General features: G+C 50.8%; 1 protein-coding gene across 5 annotated transcripts in view; it reads left to right on the top strand.

Moving 5' to 3' along the window:
* PRKAG2 (protein kinase AMP-activated non-catalytic subunit gamma 2) overlaps positions 1-17,385 on the top strand; it is a 320,123-nt gene that overhangs the window by 58,020 nt on the left and 244,718 nt on the right. Inside the window, exon 1 of one of the 5 annotated variants that reach the window (XM_031012949.3) lies at positions 3,171-3,621. The exons of the other annotated variants lie outside the window; for them this stretch is intronic. The gene's annotated coding sequence lies outside the window, so the exon portion shown is untranslated. Of the gene's footprint in view, positions 1-3,170; positions 3,622-17,385 lie in introns of those variants that run through there. 5 annotated transcript variants of the gene reach the window in all.

Genomic DNA, 17,385 nt, shown 5'->3' with positions numbered 1-17,385 from the left:
ACTTTATTTCAGATGTTATAGGCTGGACCTGTAAAGGGGGACTCTCGACTTGTGGTGTGTGAGTATCTTCCTCTTATTCTTAATTATGCAAGTAATAAACAAGCATGAGCCACAGAAAAACTAGATGATAAAAATAAACAAAAATGAATAAAGGGACAGTGGCCCTGTTAGGATGTGCTGTACAGAGCCAGGCTGGGGAGGGGAACATCACGTTGATCGAATCCTGGATTTGCAGCTTGTGTGTTCTGTAACCTTTGTGACTCCACTTCTCTGGGCCTCAATTTCCTTATCGATAAAATGGACAGTATTTTGTGCAGGTTGAGAGAGGATATGTAAAATACTCAGCACTTAAAATACACTCAAAACATGAGTTCCAGGAGAGGGCCCTGGTGATAACCTACAGGTGCCAGGGAGGGGCTTTAGGGGCAGGGCTAGGCTTTCTAGGGATGCCAAGCTCTAGGGTCAGGAGGGTTCCTGCATGCGGGGCCCAAGGGTCATGAGGCCTGACAGCCTTGGGAAGCCTGGGGGTGTGGAAGGATGACCGTGGGCCAGGCTCCTGTGGGCCTGGCAGCCCGTGCTGAAGAAGTGGGGTTTGTTCTGTAGATGGCATGGAGCTAGTGAAGGTTTTCTTGTTCTGTTTTGTTATTGCTTTGTCTGGTGAGGATGCTAAGAGTAATGCCTGAAAAACAGAGTCTAGGAGGATGAATTAGAGCAGGTGAGTCCAAGGGGATGTGCTTCAGGTAGGCATTTCCTTTTCACTTCTGATTCTGACACCAGCCCCATGCACCAAAATGGTCTTCAGGCTTTGCTAAGTATCTGTGATCTACTAGGCTCTGTTGTTCAAGACAGCTGACTCCGCCCTCCGGGGAGAGTAGGTGGAAAGCTCAGAGCCACCTGCATGCGGAGTGCAGTGGAGGTTCTGGAAGCGAGGAGAAATGCAGGTGAAGACAGTGACCGTGTTTGCGGTGGGCAGCTTGCAAGCAGGAGCGGAGTTGTTTATGTTCCTTAATCTCTAATGAGTGATCCTGGGTCCCTGAGACGTGGAATTGCTGCCGTGAGAACTGCAGCATCATCACATCCCATAAGTCACTCTCAAACGCTGGTCTCCAAGCGTAGCAAACCTCTGAATCCTTTAGACGACGGAGCCCATTTCTCTGACATTTCCAGCTTTTCCAAGGAAAACCAATTAGGCTTTTTTCCTCAGGCTTGTATGTATGCTTTGGAATAAAGCACACAGAAAATAAAACAGGCCCAGCTCACCCAGCAAGGCTAGTTCCAGAACCAGCAGGAGAAAATATTGAGATTGGCCGGATCTCTGGTCGACCACTTGCATCGGTGCCCGGGGGGCTGGCTGCAGGCTGCAGGAGGTTTGGCCCTTCGATCTTCGCCAAATGGCGCCAGCTTTCTGCTAAACCTCAGGTTTATGCTAGCACTGCCCTCTGGTTCCAGAATAATCCCGCACATCCCAGGATGATGCTTATTTCTGTCCTGATGCTTGTTCATCCGTGATCCCAACAGCCACCCTGGGAGGTGTGCAGAGCAAGTGTTTCCACTCAGCTTGGTTTTTCAAAGGAAGAACTGAGGTTCAGAGAAATGACTGATCCAGGACTTGGACCTGGGTTGTTGACACAGAATATTGATGCTCTGGTCTGAAAGGGACCTTGAGGAACATCCCATAACACATGGCTCATTCTACAGACAAAAAAAAAAAAAAAACAGTTTCCACTTAAAATGGCCTGCTCAGGTAGGCGAGTGCAGAGCTCAGGCTTGTGAGTTCTTAGAGCTATCTGGCCACGGCACGCCAGGCCTGTGATTTGTCAGGTCTCTGGGTGGACAGCTGGATTGCCTGGTACCCTCCTGGGCTGAAAGTGACTTTAAGAAAGCCACGGACTTCCAACCCCTACAGAGGCCCCCCAAAGTCCCAGCTGACTCAGCCGCCTTTTTGTCCGTGGGCCTTAGTAGACAGCCATGCAACGCCCTTCTGTCCCCTCTAGGAAGCCTTCCTGAATACGTCATCCACATTAATCGTTTTCCACCTTGTGTTGCCATCAACCTTACCTGAATAACACATTTGCCCACTAAATCATAGCCTTTGAGTCACAGGCTCGTGGAAGAAGCCTCCTTTTCTTGAATACCTGCAGCAACAGATCACTCAATATCTTTGGAAGCAATTCCTCCACTGCTGAGAAGTTCAAGTCCTGAGCAAGTTTTATTTAATGAGGGACACGGCGGGGTTCTGAAATGGGGACCCTCATTTTCTCCTAACAATTCAAGTTCATTTTCTGCCCCACAGCCTGTTTTCAGGGCACCTGGGATTTGTTGTAATCAGGTACAGGAAGACAGGCAGACTCAGGAATGAGTGTCACGAAGGAAGGAACTGATGATACAGATCCCTGGAAGCAGGAGGCTAGGCACACCACTGCCACGTGGGGAAGCACGGGGTTGGGCAGGAGGCAGAGGGAGCAAGGGGGAGATGCAGGCAAGAGACTTTATTGTGGTTTCTGTGAATAATTTTAGGGGACTGTGAGTACAGGGGCTGTCCCTAGCTGTCTGGTACCTGCCCTGGGGTGATTTGGGTAGTGGGTGATGGCCTGGGGTGTGAGAGCCCCCAGGAGGAGGTGAGGAGGGGAAGGGTCTGTGTGGGTTGGCTTGCATAGGAAAAGCAAGCTCACAGATGAGTTGCTTACTATCTCCAGGAATTGCCCAGCCCTGGGAGGGCAGTCCCTCCAGGATCAGCAAGGCCCCAGGTGTCAAAGCATCAGAATACAGAAAATCAGAGACATGGCTGATATAGGCAGAGACCATGTTGTCTCCTGGATGATGTTTGCAGGCTGTCTGGTTGGAGTTGGGGGAATGGAGTGTAAATGGGGATTTCACTGGCAGAGCCTTTTGGAAAGCCATACCCATCCTTCTGGCCAGAGGGGAAAAAACCCCACAATCTTTGTACTCCAAGGACAGGAATCCCCAGGGAGTTCAGATTTCTGAAGCCTTTACCTGAAGTTAGATGGGAACAGTGCAGGGGTTGTGCTGGCCAGAGGACCTGGAGCCCAGAGCCGTCCACTGCTGCATCATCAGCCTCTGCTCCTGCCTCCCTCCATCCTGCTGCCTGTCTTTTTAAAAGCTCCGGTCCAGCCCTCCCTCCTGCTGGCTTGCTGTGTGGTAAGGAGTTTCCTCCCCAGCAGCCCCTGACACAGGTGGGAATGACAGTTTGCTGCAGTCCCGTCAATGAGGGAATCTGCCCGAGCTCTGCCTGCATTTTGAGCAGCAAACCAGCTCCAGCCACCAAGACCGTTGCCTGCGCTGTCTTAGGCCAGCCCATGCTGTCTGCCAGCCGCTTGTTGCGCTGCCTTGGGGACTGGGAACACACCCAGCCCCGGTCCCCATCTGTTGCAGACATGCAGTGGCAGCAGCTCGGAGCACAGCCGAACCCTAGAAATTGCCTGTGCTGAAGGGGCTGGGAAACCCCTTCTCTGATGGACCTTTCGAGTGAGGCAGCAGGATTTGTCAGAGCTGGGAGTGCCGCCCGTCCCCGTCACTCGCATCCTGCCATCCAGCAGCTTACAAGCCTGCACTGCTTATTAGCATCTGGAAGAGAAGACCTCCAGGACCCCTTGGGGCTGAGTAAGCAGAGCTGCGGGAGCTGGCTTTCTAAATGCATGGTGATTGTGCATCCCTGGGTGTGCGGTTTTCCCCCTCACTGTGCTTTGTCTCCTTGGCGTGAAAGACTGATGCTGAATTGTCGCTTTGTTCTCCAAGAGCCTCTTATTAAATCAGATACCCCAAGGCTGAGCAAAATGTTCCTTCTCTCCACGGAAGCTGTATGTTTTCTCCTTACATAACTTTTTCTTGGTGATTTAACGAGCATCACTAGTGAAGGTGGTATGTGTGTGGGCGTGTTCAGCTCCATTCCTCTCTGAGTCTGTCTCTCCTCCCCTGCCAGGCTGAGCAGAGCGGCCTCACACACTGGGTCCTGGGCACAGGGTCTCCTCCCTGCCTTCCCACCCTGGCTTGAACTTCCCTTACTGGAGCTGAAATCTTAGCCAAGTTGTCATTCTTTGCCTGGCCTTGCCCTTCCTGAGTCATCACTTATTACCTTTGGCCCAAACAGAAAAGACTGGGGATGATGTGGGGGCTTTGGGGATGGCCCACAGTTTTCTGGGGACTCTCTTGACCCCATATACATTGAAGGGTATCTTGGCCTCCTGCGGAGCGTGGAGCCCAACGCTTACTTGCTTGCTGAAGTTGTGGGGAATCCAAAGAAGAAGCAGATGGGAGGGGAGTGGGGGAGAGAGGAAGGGAAGGAAGAGAAGATCGTCGATGGCCTCCTCAGTGGCTGAACCGTGGGCTGTCACCGCTGTCTGGTGGAGAGGAGGAGGGGGAGGCTGGGAACCAGAAGCCCTGACTGTTGAGTGAATTTGCAGCAACAAGTAGAGCTGCAGGCTGGAAAGTACTAGATTCGGAGCTCACCCAGCGTCCCTCTTCTCGCCCTTCTCTGACATTGATGCATGGCACTTTGAGTAAGCCATGTCCTTTTTTTTTTTTTTTTTTTTTCCTTACAATCGCCTTACAATCGCCTTCCGTAAGCCAGAGGCTATCTGTCTGCTTCAAGTCTGTGATTCGGGGTCCTTGAGTGCTGGTGATTAGGAGTGACCTGGGGGTCGCTTGACCCTCCTCCTGGGGGGAGGCTTGATTCTGTGCATCTGAATTTTCAACCCAGGTGGAGAGCAAAGGTGATAGTAAACTATTGAAGAAGGCTGGGCTAGCAGGGAATCCAGCGTTGACGGCGTTACGGATTGTAGGTGTTGGAAGATGGGGAGAGGCCTAGGGATACAACCAGGATGCAGGCAGGAGGCCCCAAAACATAAATCGAGAATTCGGGGACTGCTAGGTGTGAATAGTTGAGAGTAAGTGAGAGGGGGAAGCTCCCTGGGATGCAGTCAGAGTGAGCCGGCACCCTGGGGCTCCACACACCCTGGGCAGGCTCCGACTCACCCGAGAGGCCTCACTGTGGGCCTCTTAGGTCTGGGGGTTTCTCACCTTCCAGCTGCTTCCCCAACTTGCATGGAAACTTCCAAGGACTAGATAAATCTCAGGTGTGTGTGTGTGTTTTTTTTTTTTTTTCAGCCCAGCAGTAGTAGGCCTTGAGAGACACATGCTTATAATGAGGAAACTGAGGGTTCAGTGGTTAAATTCAGTGAACATAATTGAAAATCTGAAATATTTAATCTTCTTTGCCTAAAGTCACAAAGGGATTCAGCTGGAAAGAGAAGCCAGGTGTCCTGCGGTCCAGCCTGGCCTTTTGAAGCTGGGAGTGGGGTGGGTGGTGGAGGGGAATGGAGGCTGGTGGACTGAGGTTGGGTGGACCCAGTCCCTAAGCCTGGTCTTTGTGTTTGTTACCCAGCTCTGGCTTCTCTTCAGGTCCTGTCCCAGGGTGAAATTAAACATCAGCACTTTAGCAAAACAAACTCTTGAGTCCTGTGTCCCAGGCATTGGCCTTTCCAACAAGAGGAAGATGCTTGGTCTTGACCTCCTCACTTCATAGTGTTGAATAACCAGGGGCCCCTGGAACTGCGGGTTCTAATTTTGTGTTCTTTCAGCTCAGCTGTTAACTAGTGGAATCCATCTTGGATTTATCCAACTCCTTCACAGCGCTCTTTCAAACTATAGATCTTTTTCTTCCTTTAAAAGTATTCAGGTCTCTCCTCCCCAGAGATGCCCCACAGACCAGTCTCACCACACCCCCTTCTAACAAACCCCCTTACCTCCTCTCAGACTCAGCCAGGCCTAATGAAGGTGAATGCCTGTACTTTTGTTTTATGCATTACTTTGTATTAAGTTGTGTTCAATTCTTGTCGGTAGATTCAATTGATGACTCCTAATGCAGTCAGGTAGGGGTCTTAATTTCTTAGAAGGATCTGTCTCTACGTTACCTCTTACACTGCTGTTAGCTGTCTGTATTGCATATTTTGCTAAATATTGATTGATTGATTATTAGGCATCTGGCACCATGTGTGGCAGTTTCATGAATGTTAATTATTATAATTTTCATGATGATCCTGGGAGATTTCCCTTTTACACAAGGAAATTGAGTCTCCATGAATTTGAATAATTTACTGAGATTGCATAACCAGTAAATGGCAAACTAGAGCTCAAACTCAGGCCCTCGGACAACTCCAAACTTGTCCCTCCAACTGCACTTATGAGCCACATGGTGAATGTCCGGTAGTGAAAACTTACCTTTAGCTCTTGTTGGGGGCTGGTGACGTAGCAGGAAACCTAGGTTGGACCTACAGGCAAGTGGCTCGTTCAAGGCTCAATACCTTCCCTCACTTCCTAGTGGGCAGGCTTGTCCTGAAGCCTCAGCAGCCCGGCACCAGTGGGACAGTGCACTGACCTGTCATCAGCCCTGCACACCTGTCAGCCCTGCACACCTGTCAGCTTTGTGGGCTTTCCAGCCAAGCCTTTCATTGGCCTGAACCAAACGTCCTTCCCACAAGTGTGAGTTAAGGCCCTGGAGTCCTAAAAGGGTTTAATGTGAGATGGCAAAGCTCTAGCCTCAATTACTGAAATATGAGTTAAGAGAAAAATAGAATGGAATCACAAGCACCTGATGCCCAAGAACTGGGGGGTGTTCCTTCTTCACCCCAGAGGCCTCGTGGCCTGGGCCTGGCAGAGCATTCTGCTGTTCACCCCCTGGCTACCACGGGCAAATTATTTCCTTCTCCTGAGCCTGATTTTTCTTCTAAGAATGGAGACAGTACCTGCCTTGCAGGACTAAGGGGCAGCTGCCAGCACATAATAGATGCTTCATAAATAGCAGGTCCCTCTCTTCAGGTGAGCCGTCAGCTGTGGCCTGTCCTGGCAGAGCCCAGCAGAACACCTTCCAAAGCAGTGGGAGCAACTGAGTTTTTGATGGAATTCTCCAGGTCTTAGCACTTTGATTATTCATCAGGCGACTGAGGCGAGAGGGCTGTGGGTTCTGTAGGGTCCCTGTCGTTCCTTTGTTCTTCCAATCCCACCTGTCCTAGCTGGTGGTTCTGCCCCACCTGTCACACATGGACAGGGTCTGCCCTCTCCGCCACCTGGGGTCCCATGGTGGTTTTGCTACTGCCACCTTCTGAAGGTCACTGGGCATGTCCGTGTGGTCTTCCTCGATCGTAAATTTCCTTCTCAGTGCCCCGTGCACCTCTCCCCCTGTGCTCTGACACAGGGGAGGTAGGGAGAGAGCAGAAGAAAAGCAAAGCCAGACTTAGGTGTTTGTTTTGATTTTATTTTGTGGGCAAGGTATGTGGTGGCATTTTATTGTTTAATGTCTGCTTTTAGGGAGTCTGCCATCTGCCTGGTAATAATGGCTGCAGCTCCTTAGTCACCGGTGAGCTAGAGCCTGGCTGTGCAGATTCCAGTAAATAAGATAACAGACGCTCGGCGGGGCTGCGGGTACAGAGCCAGCCCATGGGCTGCAGGCACTGCCAGGAACTGCCCCACTACTGTGTTGCGGGGATGGCAACTTTAGGGGGTTCTAGGCAGCCCAGGGTGGGCCCTCTGGGCAGAGTGGAGGGCTGTGGAGTTGGGGGCCCTTGTTCTTCCCCAACTTGGCTTTCCTTTTCTTTTTGGTCATGGGCTCTCAGAGTCTGGGGGCTCCTAGGACAGGGTTTTGCTGGTGCTTGGAGAGAGAACCAGCTGCAGAATCAGGAGCTGAGGACAGTGAGAAACAGCACCAAGCTTCGGAAACCTTGTGGGCTTTTCTTTTCTCACAACCCAAACAACTGATGTTTTCAACCTTAGATGAAGACGTTCTTGCTTTGCAAGCTGCGTTGGCCAAGTCTCATTGAGAATCAGGTTTTAACTGAGGGTGGAATTACAGCTGACAAATGTGAGCATTTGGGGCTGCTCTCTAAGGCTTTTCTGGAAGGTCTAGGGTCCACTTGCCTGTTGTCAGAAGGGAGAACTGGGGTGGCTTGTGTTAGAGAAAAAGTGGGAAGGAAACAAAATATTATCTTCACTTGGTGTAAGGAGAATGCACATGACTCCAGGTAACCCGGGGGCCAGTAAGCAGCATCTTCCGTGGACCATGGTGGGTGTGGGGCTCTTTCTTGGGGCCCATTGCTGTGGCTCGTACCCTGCCTGTGGCTCTGGGGTGGCTGACGTGGAGGTTCTGGCACTTTCCCGAAACCTTAGCCATCAGACAGTTAAATCCTGCCCTGCTGTTCCATTCATCAAAGCAGGGAAATGTGCAGGACACTTTTAGAAATATTCTCACCAATAAGCATCCGAAGGGTGATTGCTGCTTATCCAAACAAATAAGTAAGAATGATAATCCTTTAATTGCCATTCCCCAAGGTTTTCTAGTACCTAAGACCTTCCCGCCACAACTTTGGCAGGAAATGGGTAGCTCTTCAAAGGTGAGCTTTCTGGATAACGGAGCTTCCCCCTAATAAACGGTGCTTGATTTGGGCTCAGGCAGCCCGGTGACCATTGCCATGTGAGTCAAGTGAGCTGGCAGGGAACCTGGAGGTATCCTTGGAGGGGGAGTTTGCATCTGAAGAGCAAGCAGGAATGATATGCTTTTAGGCCCCGGAAGACCAATGCGAAGGCACCGTTCCTGTGCTGAGAAGACTGGTGGGAGGACCCCACAGCGAGCGCCTGCCAGAGTCCCCTCGAAGCTCGCCAGGTGGAGCGGCCACCACAACTCTGGAATGAGGCCCACTCCGACACCTGCCGTGGACTGCGAGAGTTTCTGGATGATCCCCGCTGCTGATTCTGCACCCATCTCGGGGTAGGGGTGTGTGGGAAGGGGCCGGGCTGGCCTAGGGATTCACCTGTTTTGAAAGCAGAATTGCTCAGATTCCAGAAGCCCACTCACCCCTCTTGGGATTTGCCCTTAGTGTTAGGCCAAGACCCAAGCCAGGCATTTACGCAGGATGGCCAAACCTGGCTGGGAGCCAGCTGCAGGCATCTGCCACCACCCCCTCCCTCTGAGTCACCCCACACTCATCCGCGCAAGGCGTAGAGCCCTGAGACATGCTCACTGGCATCTTCCAACACGAACTCCAGGGGGACGATTGGAAGGAAGGGTGGCCGTGGAGTGGGGAGGAGGGGGGGCGCGGGAGAGAATCGTGCTCCCACCAGGCCTGGGCTTGGGCGTGAGGAGCTTTAAGTGCCCCACTGCGGCATTAGGATAGCCAAGGCTTTAGCCTTGGATGCTGGCCCAGACCCCTCGGGGGTCTCACAGGCTGCAGGACTTGCAGCTGCTCCTCCCTGGCTGCCTGGAGGCCGGGCCTCAGGCCGCGCAGCCATCTGTCGTGGTTCGCCTGTGAGGAGAGACTTGGGAGGGAGGGGCTTTCTGAGGCCTCTATTTTTTTTTTCTTCTGTTCACCTTCCTTCTCAAATCCCGACTTGATCTATGAGAACCATCTCCCCTACTGTCTCCTGAGTGGGGAGAAAAGATGTCAGCGGATGGCCTCAAGCCCCCCCACAACCTGCACTAGACTCTCTTGTTACAGTACACGTTCCTGGGTCTTGCCCACCTGCTGACTGTGCATCACCAGGCGCTCAGCCATGCCTTGTGTGCACTTTGGACCAGCTTTGCAGGAGAGAGGCCTCCTGTTTCCCTGCTGCTCTTTTATCTGAAGAACAAAATCATGGGCCTTCTTGCCTACAGTCCAACTGGTCATTGAGTCTAGCAGTTTCCCCCCAAATCAGTTTCACCCATGAAGAGAGATAAGTAAATCCTTGCGCAATTGCAAAAGAAAAAAAAAATCCAGAGTATTTTTCAATGGTCCCAAATGCCAAGGCACTGCGGTTCAGCCAGCTACACCTTGTCTGGAATACTGTCGACAAACTAGAGTCCTGCCAGATGCACTTGACAATGAAATCAACCCGAGCATCACCAATCTCTGGTGCTGGACTCAGCTGCCACCACTTTGACAAAGTCTGGAGTGCAGTGAGTGAGGACACTAGGTGATGGGTGGGGAGCCCCGCCCGCTGTGGCCGGGGTTCCTCACATTTTAAATATCTGCCGTCGTCTTGCTGCGGGGCGGTCCCTGTGCTCACTTGGGCGGAGGGAAAGGGGGTAGTTTGTAGGGAGGGGTTAGGAAACTATGCCTTTAGCCCCTTCCTTCCTCCAGAGCCTTCCCTTGGCTTCCCCCGACTTTTATTCTCCAAGCGGTTTTTCTGTTTGGCCATTGTCTCCACCGCATCCAGATTTATCTCTTCTCTCCCCTATGCCTTTTGGGTCTTCTGAGAGTAGCTAATCCAATAACCCGCCAAGTCAGAGAAGGGTTCGGATGCACGAGTTCTCGCTCCTGGCTTCCTTTGAAATGCTGCCTTGACCCAAGTGAGGGGCCCGGGAATAGGCAGTGGAAACGGTTGTGTAGGTTTGGGACATCGCACCCTGCTGGGACTTACCTGTTGGAGAAACTGGGCTTTTGGTGGCAAACGAATCATTCTTCCTACCTCCGTGGCAACTGTGCATCTAAGCTGGGTTCTGGAAGGCGCAGTGCTGGCCATTTCAGCTCGTAGGTTGGGAAGAAGGGGCAGTGTGCCCGATCTGATAGGTGTAACACGCCATGGTGCTTTGGCACCAAGAGGCCAATTGAAACTGGAGAGTTTTAGAGAATAAAGTATGACTATCACCCACAGCACAGCTGCTTCCTGAAAATTCCACTCCCGCTGCATGAAAAAGCACATGGAGTATTCCAGGATTCTTAATATAGGCATTTTCCCACGTTCTGTAGTTTGCTTGTTTTTCTTCCCCTACCCCATGGGTCTGCTGGTGGCTGACTGGCCACTTTTTGGTCAGCTTTATTGAGGTGTGATTTACATATAATGCCCTTTGACTGACAGTATGCAATTAGATGGGTTGTCGTAAATGTGCACAGTCATGTGACCACCGCCACAGGGTGATCTGGAACATTTCCACCACTCCACAAGGTCCCTCTGACCCTTTACAGCCTCTGCCCTTCCCCACCTCCACCTTCAGACTTGAGGGTGGGTCCATGTCTTACCTTTGTGTATCCCATGTCCGGCACAATTCCGAACCCAGGTGGACACAAGTGATGTTTCAATGAGTACATTAGGAGCCCTGGCTGGAGTGCAATGCTGCAATCTTGGCTCACTTCAACCTCCATCTCCCAGGTTCAAGCGATTCTCGTGCCTCAGCCTCCTGAGTAGCTGGGACTACAGCATGCACCGCCACGCCCAGCTAACTTTTTATAGTGTTAGTAGAGACAGGGTTTCGCCATGTTGCCCAGGCTGGTCTCGAGCTCCTGAGCTCAGGTGGTCTGCCCGCCTCCGCCTCAAAGTCCTCAGGTTACAGGTGTGAGCCACTGTACCCAGCCAGCTCTGGCATATTTTAAAAATCCTCACAAGACTCCTTCTGTCTCCTCCCATTGATCCTAAGTTTTGAAAGATTGTCCACCCAAGCATTTGTTAATTAGTAATTTCTTCATTTAGTCACTCACTCCTGGTACCAGCCTTCCTGATCAGCCTGAGATAATCAGCGTGACCGAAGTTGATAACATTCCAGCTGAAAGCAGAGACTTGCTGTTCTCGTTTGCCTATGCAGTCACGGGTGAAATGTGCAATTTCCTTTCCGTTCCTTGAGTGCCTGCGAGCACTGCGAGAGCCTCCATTGTTACTTTCTGTTATCTCTCACCCTAGACCAGAAATCGCCAGCCTTCACCACTGGCCTCTGCCTTTTTCTTTTTTCTTTTAATAATAAATGAGGAAGTTAGCCCTTGAGCAATTTAGGAGTTCACCCAAGAGCACCCCAAAAGGCTTGAAGTTTACAGGGATTTTTCTCTGTCCCGAACTGTTTGTTGTTGTCATAGTTGTTGAGACGGAGTCTCGCTCTGTCGCCCAGGCTGGAGTGCAGTGGTGGGATCCTGGCTCACTGCAACCTCCGCTTCCCGGGTTCAAGCGATTCTCCTGCTTCAGCCTCCTGAGTAGCTGGGACTACAGGCGGCCACCACCACGCCCAGCTAATTTTTGTATTTTTAGTAGAGACAGGGTTGGCCAGGCTGGTCTAGAACTCCTGACGTCAGGTGATCAGCCCACCTTGGCCTCCCAAAATGCTTGGACTATAGGCGTGAGCCACTGTGCCCAGCCTGTCCTAAACTTTGTCACCAAGGATTTGATGTGTCCCTTCATTCTGCCTTCCTGAGCTCCCTTTCACTTGTACGTTGGGGAAGGATCTTGGCAAACCTGAAGGTAAGGTGGAATCTGCCTCTTTCCTCTCATCAAAGCTCTGAGAAGGAAGAATCTGTAGTGTCCCTGGGTTCAGTAATCATAGTATATTGCCCCTAAACTCAATGAAGCATTTTAAAGTGATAACTCATGTTTTCCAAATGAGTCCCAGGCATCACAGCCATGTCTTTGTTAACTCATATGTGGTTCTATGCTTCTATATGTTAACTCATTTTCCAGTAGGAACTCCCATGATTCCCAGTTTTTAGATTAAAAAACAGAGAAATGAAGTAACTTTCCCAGGGTTACATAGTCACAAGATCGCCTATTGCTACATAACAAACCACCCCAAAACTTAAAAATATGATTTGAAATCATCTTTCATGGATTTAGGAGTCATCTGGCTCAGCTGAGTTCTCACTGGGGGTTCCTCCTATTTGAAAAGTCAGGTGGTGGCTGAGCCTGGCATGTCCTAGAGGCTCCTTCACTCTCACATCGGGCCCTGGGGCTGGCTGTGCAGCTGTTTCTCCATCCATGCAGCCTCTCCACATGGCTGGCTTGAGCTTCCTCATAACATGGTGGTCTTGGCGCAGATTCCTAACGTGGCAGCTGGTTTCACCCGCTGCAGACATTACAAGAGATCCAGGAGGAACTGCGAGGTTCCTTCTCACCTAACCCAGAAGTCAGGTGGTGTGGTTTCTGCTGCATTTCTGTTGAGCACAGCTGCCCCAACTCAAGGATGGAGGAACAGATTCACCCACTCAACAGGAGACAGCACATGTATGCAGGGAGGGACCGCATTCCTAGTGGCTGTCCTGTGGGCTACTTACCCCATGGAGCCCCTGTGCCTGCCATGCCTTGAGCCACTTCCGCAGCGGCTTTCAGACTTTGACAGTGAGCCACGGCGAGGAACTTCACATCATGACCTATTGGATATAGACATCCCAGAAAACTCCTGGAGCTCTGGTTTTGTTCTATGAACAGCAGCCGCAACAAAACCTGTGTGTCCTGAGTGGATTTTATGACCTATGTCCTACGTGCAGTTTGAGAAGCAGTTCCACAGGATGCCACCTCAAGTGCCGACTCTGTGCCGCGATGGAACACCACGGACTAAAGAAAACAAATGTCAATTTGGGTTACACAGATGCCACGTCTTACCAACCCAGCAAAAGTCCAGGTGTTGAACAAAATAGCCTGTTGGTGAGTCAGTGCGGGAAATAGACTCTCCTACATCAGTTAGGAGAGCAAACTGTCCAATGCTGAGGAGGGGTCGTGGTGACATCCGTGTCCCCACCCAAATCTCCTCTTGAATTGTAATTCCCACATGTCAAGGGAGAGAGCAGGTGGAGGTAATTCAATCATGGGGGCGGTTTCCCCCGTGCTGTTCTCGTGATAGTGAGTTCTCATGAGATCTGATGGTTTTATAAGGGGCCCTTCCCCCTGTCTGCATGTGGCAGAAATAATAAATGCACTGACCTGCAAGCAGCAGCCACACTTCTGGGAACTTATGCTGGAAATATGAAGTGTGGACCAAGTTTTTATTGTATTAATTCTCTGTAATGGCCAAAGATTGAAAGCAGCCTGCGTCACCTACAGGGGACTGGTTAAACTAGAGCATTCCAGACAAAAGAATATGACGTGGATACCCCCAAATCCCTACGTGCTGATATTGAAAGATCTCCCAGATAAGCGAGGCAGTAAGACACGAGCAAAACAGATAAGAGACAGGGAACAGCCTTCATATTTGCATTTGCATAAAGCAACCCTAGCTGTCTACGCAGCTAAAAGTGGTTCCTCTGGGGACATGGCATGGCTGGGCCAAGGGTAAGAGTATGACTCTTCAATTACAGGTTGTTATGTTTTGACTTTTGAATCCTATTAATTTACTTTTTTTTTTTTTGAGACATAGTCTCACACTGTTGCCCAGTCTGGAGTGCAGTGGCACGATCTCGGCTCACTGCAACCTCTGCCTCCCAGGTTCAAATGATTCTCCTGCCTCAGCCTCCTGAGTTGCTGGGACTATAGGCGCCCACCACCATGCCCAGCTAATTTTTGTATATTTAGTAGAGATGGGGTTTCACCATGTTGGCCAAGCTGGATGAATTTACTTCTTAAAAAAAAAAAAACAAGCTGGATAATATAGCTGTTGCCCTCAGAGTCCTCACAATCTATACAGAGATACAATTTATATATAAATAGCAAATGGGTAATGCGTGACTGATTTTAAATTCTTAGGCATTAAAATACAATGGAGTAGGATATCATTTTCAACCAGACTGCTCAGAAAAGTTGGTGTAAATTTGTGGGAATCAGCTAGTTTTTTAAGAATGAGTAGGATATAAATGGGTGAGAGAAAAAGGGTCAGGACACTCGAGATAGGAAGAAATGGTGTGAGCCACTGCTGCTCAAATTTTGTAACAAGCCTCCCTTTGAAGGGAGAAAATTTCTTACTGATGGCTGTCCTTGAACCCCAATATGATAAAGATCGCCTTAAATTCCTATACAAAGTGTTTTAATCGCAAATCATCAGTATCAAGGAATTCCGGCTCCCCAGCTATTACCTTTAAAATCACTTATCTAGGTCAGGCACAGTGGCTCACATCCATAATCCCAGAACTTTGGAAGGCTGAGGCAGGCAGATCCCTTGAGGTCAGGAGTTCGAGACCAACCTGGCCAACATGGTGAAACCCCATCTCTACTAAAAATACAAAAATTAGCTGGGCATGGTGGCACATACCTGTAATCCCAGCTACTCTGGAGGCTGAGGCAGGAGAATCACTTGAACCCAGGAGGTGAAGGTTGCAGTGAGCTGAGATCACACCACTGCACTCCAGCCTGAGCAACAGAGCGAGACCCTGTCTCAAAAAAAAAATATATATATATATAATATCATATTGCTTATATATATATATATATCATATATATGTCTATGATAACTTTAACCTTGTGGGAGTCCTGAGCCCCCTTTTTGAGGAACGCTGGCACGGGGGGATTAAAGAGGAGTAGAGGGTGCCCCAGGACAGCGTGTAGGTCAGGTGGCTGCTGCAGAAGAGCGGTGTGGGAGAAAGGAGAGGCTGAGGCCAGGGCTGTGTCCTGGGGTGCACTGAATGCCAGGCAGAGTCCGACACCTTCTGCAGGCAGGAAGCAACCACTGAAGGTTTCAGCCAGCAGGTCCCTGTTCAATGTTCATTCCTTTCTCTAGGCTGGGCGCACAGATAGCCTGGGAGAACTGACCTACTGTGATCTTTTGATTCTGCCCTTTAAGCCATGAAAATAGAGCAGTGCAGACTAAGAGGGGACCAGGTGCGCCGTGGGGAGTATCCCCCAGGTAGCTTCGGTTTCCCCTCCACCTGTGGAGTTCCCCTTTCTTCTTCACGGACCTCTCCAAAGGCTGTCCCCAGATTAGTTTGAAAACAGATCTTTGGGAAACGGTGGCACCCTCGGCCATCCTGGAAGGTCAGAGTCCACTCACTTTGGTCACGAAGATCTGAGACGTGGCAGCCTCGTGTTGCACAAGCAGAGGGAGGTGTCCCTGGGCCTCATGAGTGCAAAGGGCAGAGGTTCATGATCCAGGGGGCTTCTAGGATCCACTGCTGAGAACCAAGAGTGAAACCAGAAGCACTGGCAATGCCGGGGACAAACTACACAAAGGGGACGGTCCTCTGGCTCTAGGGATGTCCCACAGGGCCTGACCCAGAATCTTCTGCACTTTCTCCATGAGAAAGAAAGATCCCAAACCCTTCTGACAGGTGCAGGTGACACACGCGGAGGCCACACTCAGGGAGGGGTTTCCTTCTGCCTCTCAGCAGCCACCAGGCCCTGCAGAGAGGCCCGAGCTGCATGGGGACTCCATCCTGCACACAGGACACGAGTCGGGGACACCTCAGTGACCAGGCCCTGCTCACAGAGGCGTCCAAACTCTGTCCCAAGAGACGACGACTTTTAACCCCATTCCTAAGACATGCGATGCAGGCTTTTTGCTTTTTCTTGTTTGAAAAAACAAAGACGCAAACAACCCCCTGTTTTTTGTACCTGACTCCCAGCTGGCGCAGCAGCTGATCTGGAAGTCTCTCCTCCTCTGGTGACTTTGGCCTCACATCTCAGCAGTTTTCTTCCCTCTCCTCCTTATATAACAAGCCCCTCTAGAACAGAATGAGTTTGTTGGCAACAAAACACCAAAAATAAGAAAACCTAGCAAATTCCCTTGTTTAGGTTCATTAGCGCCATGGTTTGCAGCCTTGAGTCCCCAACCAAGAAACTCAAGCTTTTCTGTACCACGTAGTCTCCCCGAAGAACCAGCTGCCCAGCGAGCCCTGTTGAGGGGTCCCCCAGCTCCAGACATTCTGAGGCCGCCTGGTGCCTGCAGCTGGTCCCTGGCCTCCATCTGGAGCCCTCTGTACTTGGTCCTCATTGCCCCAGCCTAGGGGGCCAAGGGCCTGGGCCTGAGAGATGGGGACCTGGGTTCTCAGACCCTTCTCCCAGCTTCCTTGCTGCCCAGCCCCAGCAAGGTATTTAATCTCCGAGTGTCTCTGGTCCCATTTATCTTCTTGGTCTGAGCGCTGAGCCTCAGACTGGATCCCACCAATCTTCTGACCCTGAGCCTGGGACCATGGCATGCACCTTTCTCTGTGTTCTAGAAGGACCTGGAGCCGTGGATACAGGAAGAATTGACCTCTCCAGTTCCCGTTTCCTGGTGAACCTATGACCTCCAGCATCTCTGAGGAGCTGGGTGGGTGGTCCAGGCCTGGCGTGATGGGCAGTTGTTTGGCAGATGAAATTGAGGCCATCTCTGGCCATTTGCTGCTATTGCTTTTTAAAAATTTAGTGGATTTTACTTGTGAGCAGTTTTAGGTTTACGGAACCTGAAGCGGAAAGTACAGAGGGTGCCCATCTGCCCCTCCCTGACCCTGCAGCCCCCATGCCAATCTCCCCTGTTGTCTGCATCTTGCATTACTGTGGCACGTCTGTTACCATTGAGCTTCTGTTGATACCTTATTGTTAACCGAAGTCCATAGCTGACATTAGGGCTCACTCTTGGTGGTGTACATTCTGTGGGTTTTGACAAATGTGTGATGTCGTGTGTGTGATGTTGTGTGTCCACTATTACACTCTCATGCAGAGCGGTTCCACCGCCCTAGAAACCCCCTGTGTACCACCTGCCCTTCCCTCCCTCCCTCACCCAAGCCCTGGCTGCCATCA

The sequence above is a fragment of the Gorilla gorilla genome, chromosome 6 (genome assembly GCF_029281585.2).
Source record: "Gorilla gorilla gorilla isolate KB3781 chromosome 6, NHGRI_mGorGor1-v2.1_pri, whole genome shotgun sequence".
NCBI classification, from domain to species: Eukaryota; Metazoa; Chordata; class Mammalia; order Primates; family Hominidae; genus Gorilla; species Gorilla gorilla.
This window is presented reverse-complemented; position numbering and strand designations above follow the sequence as displayed.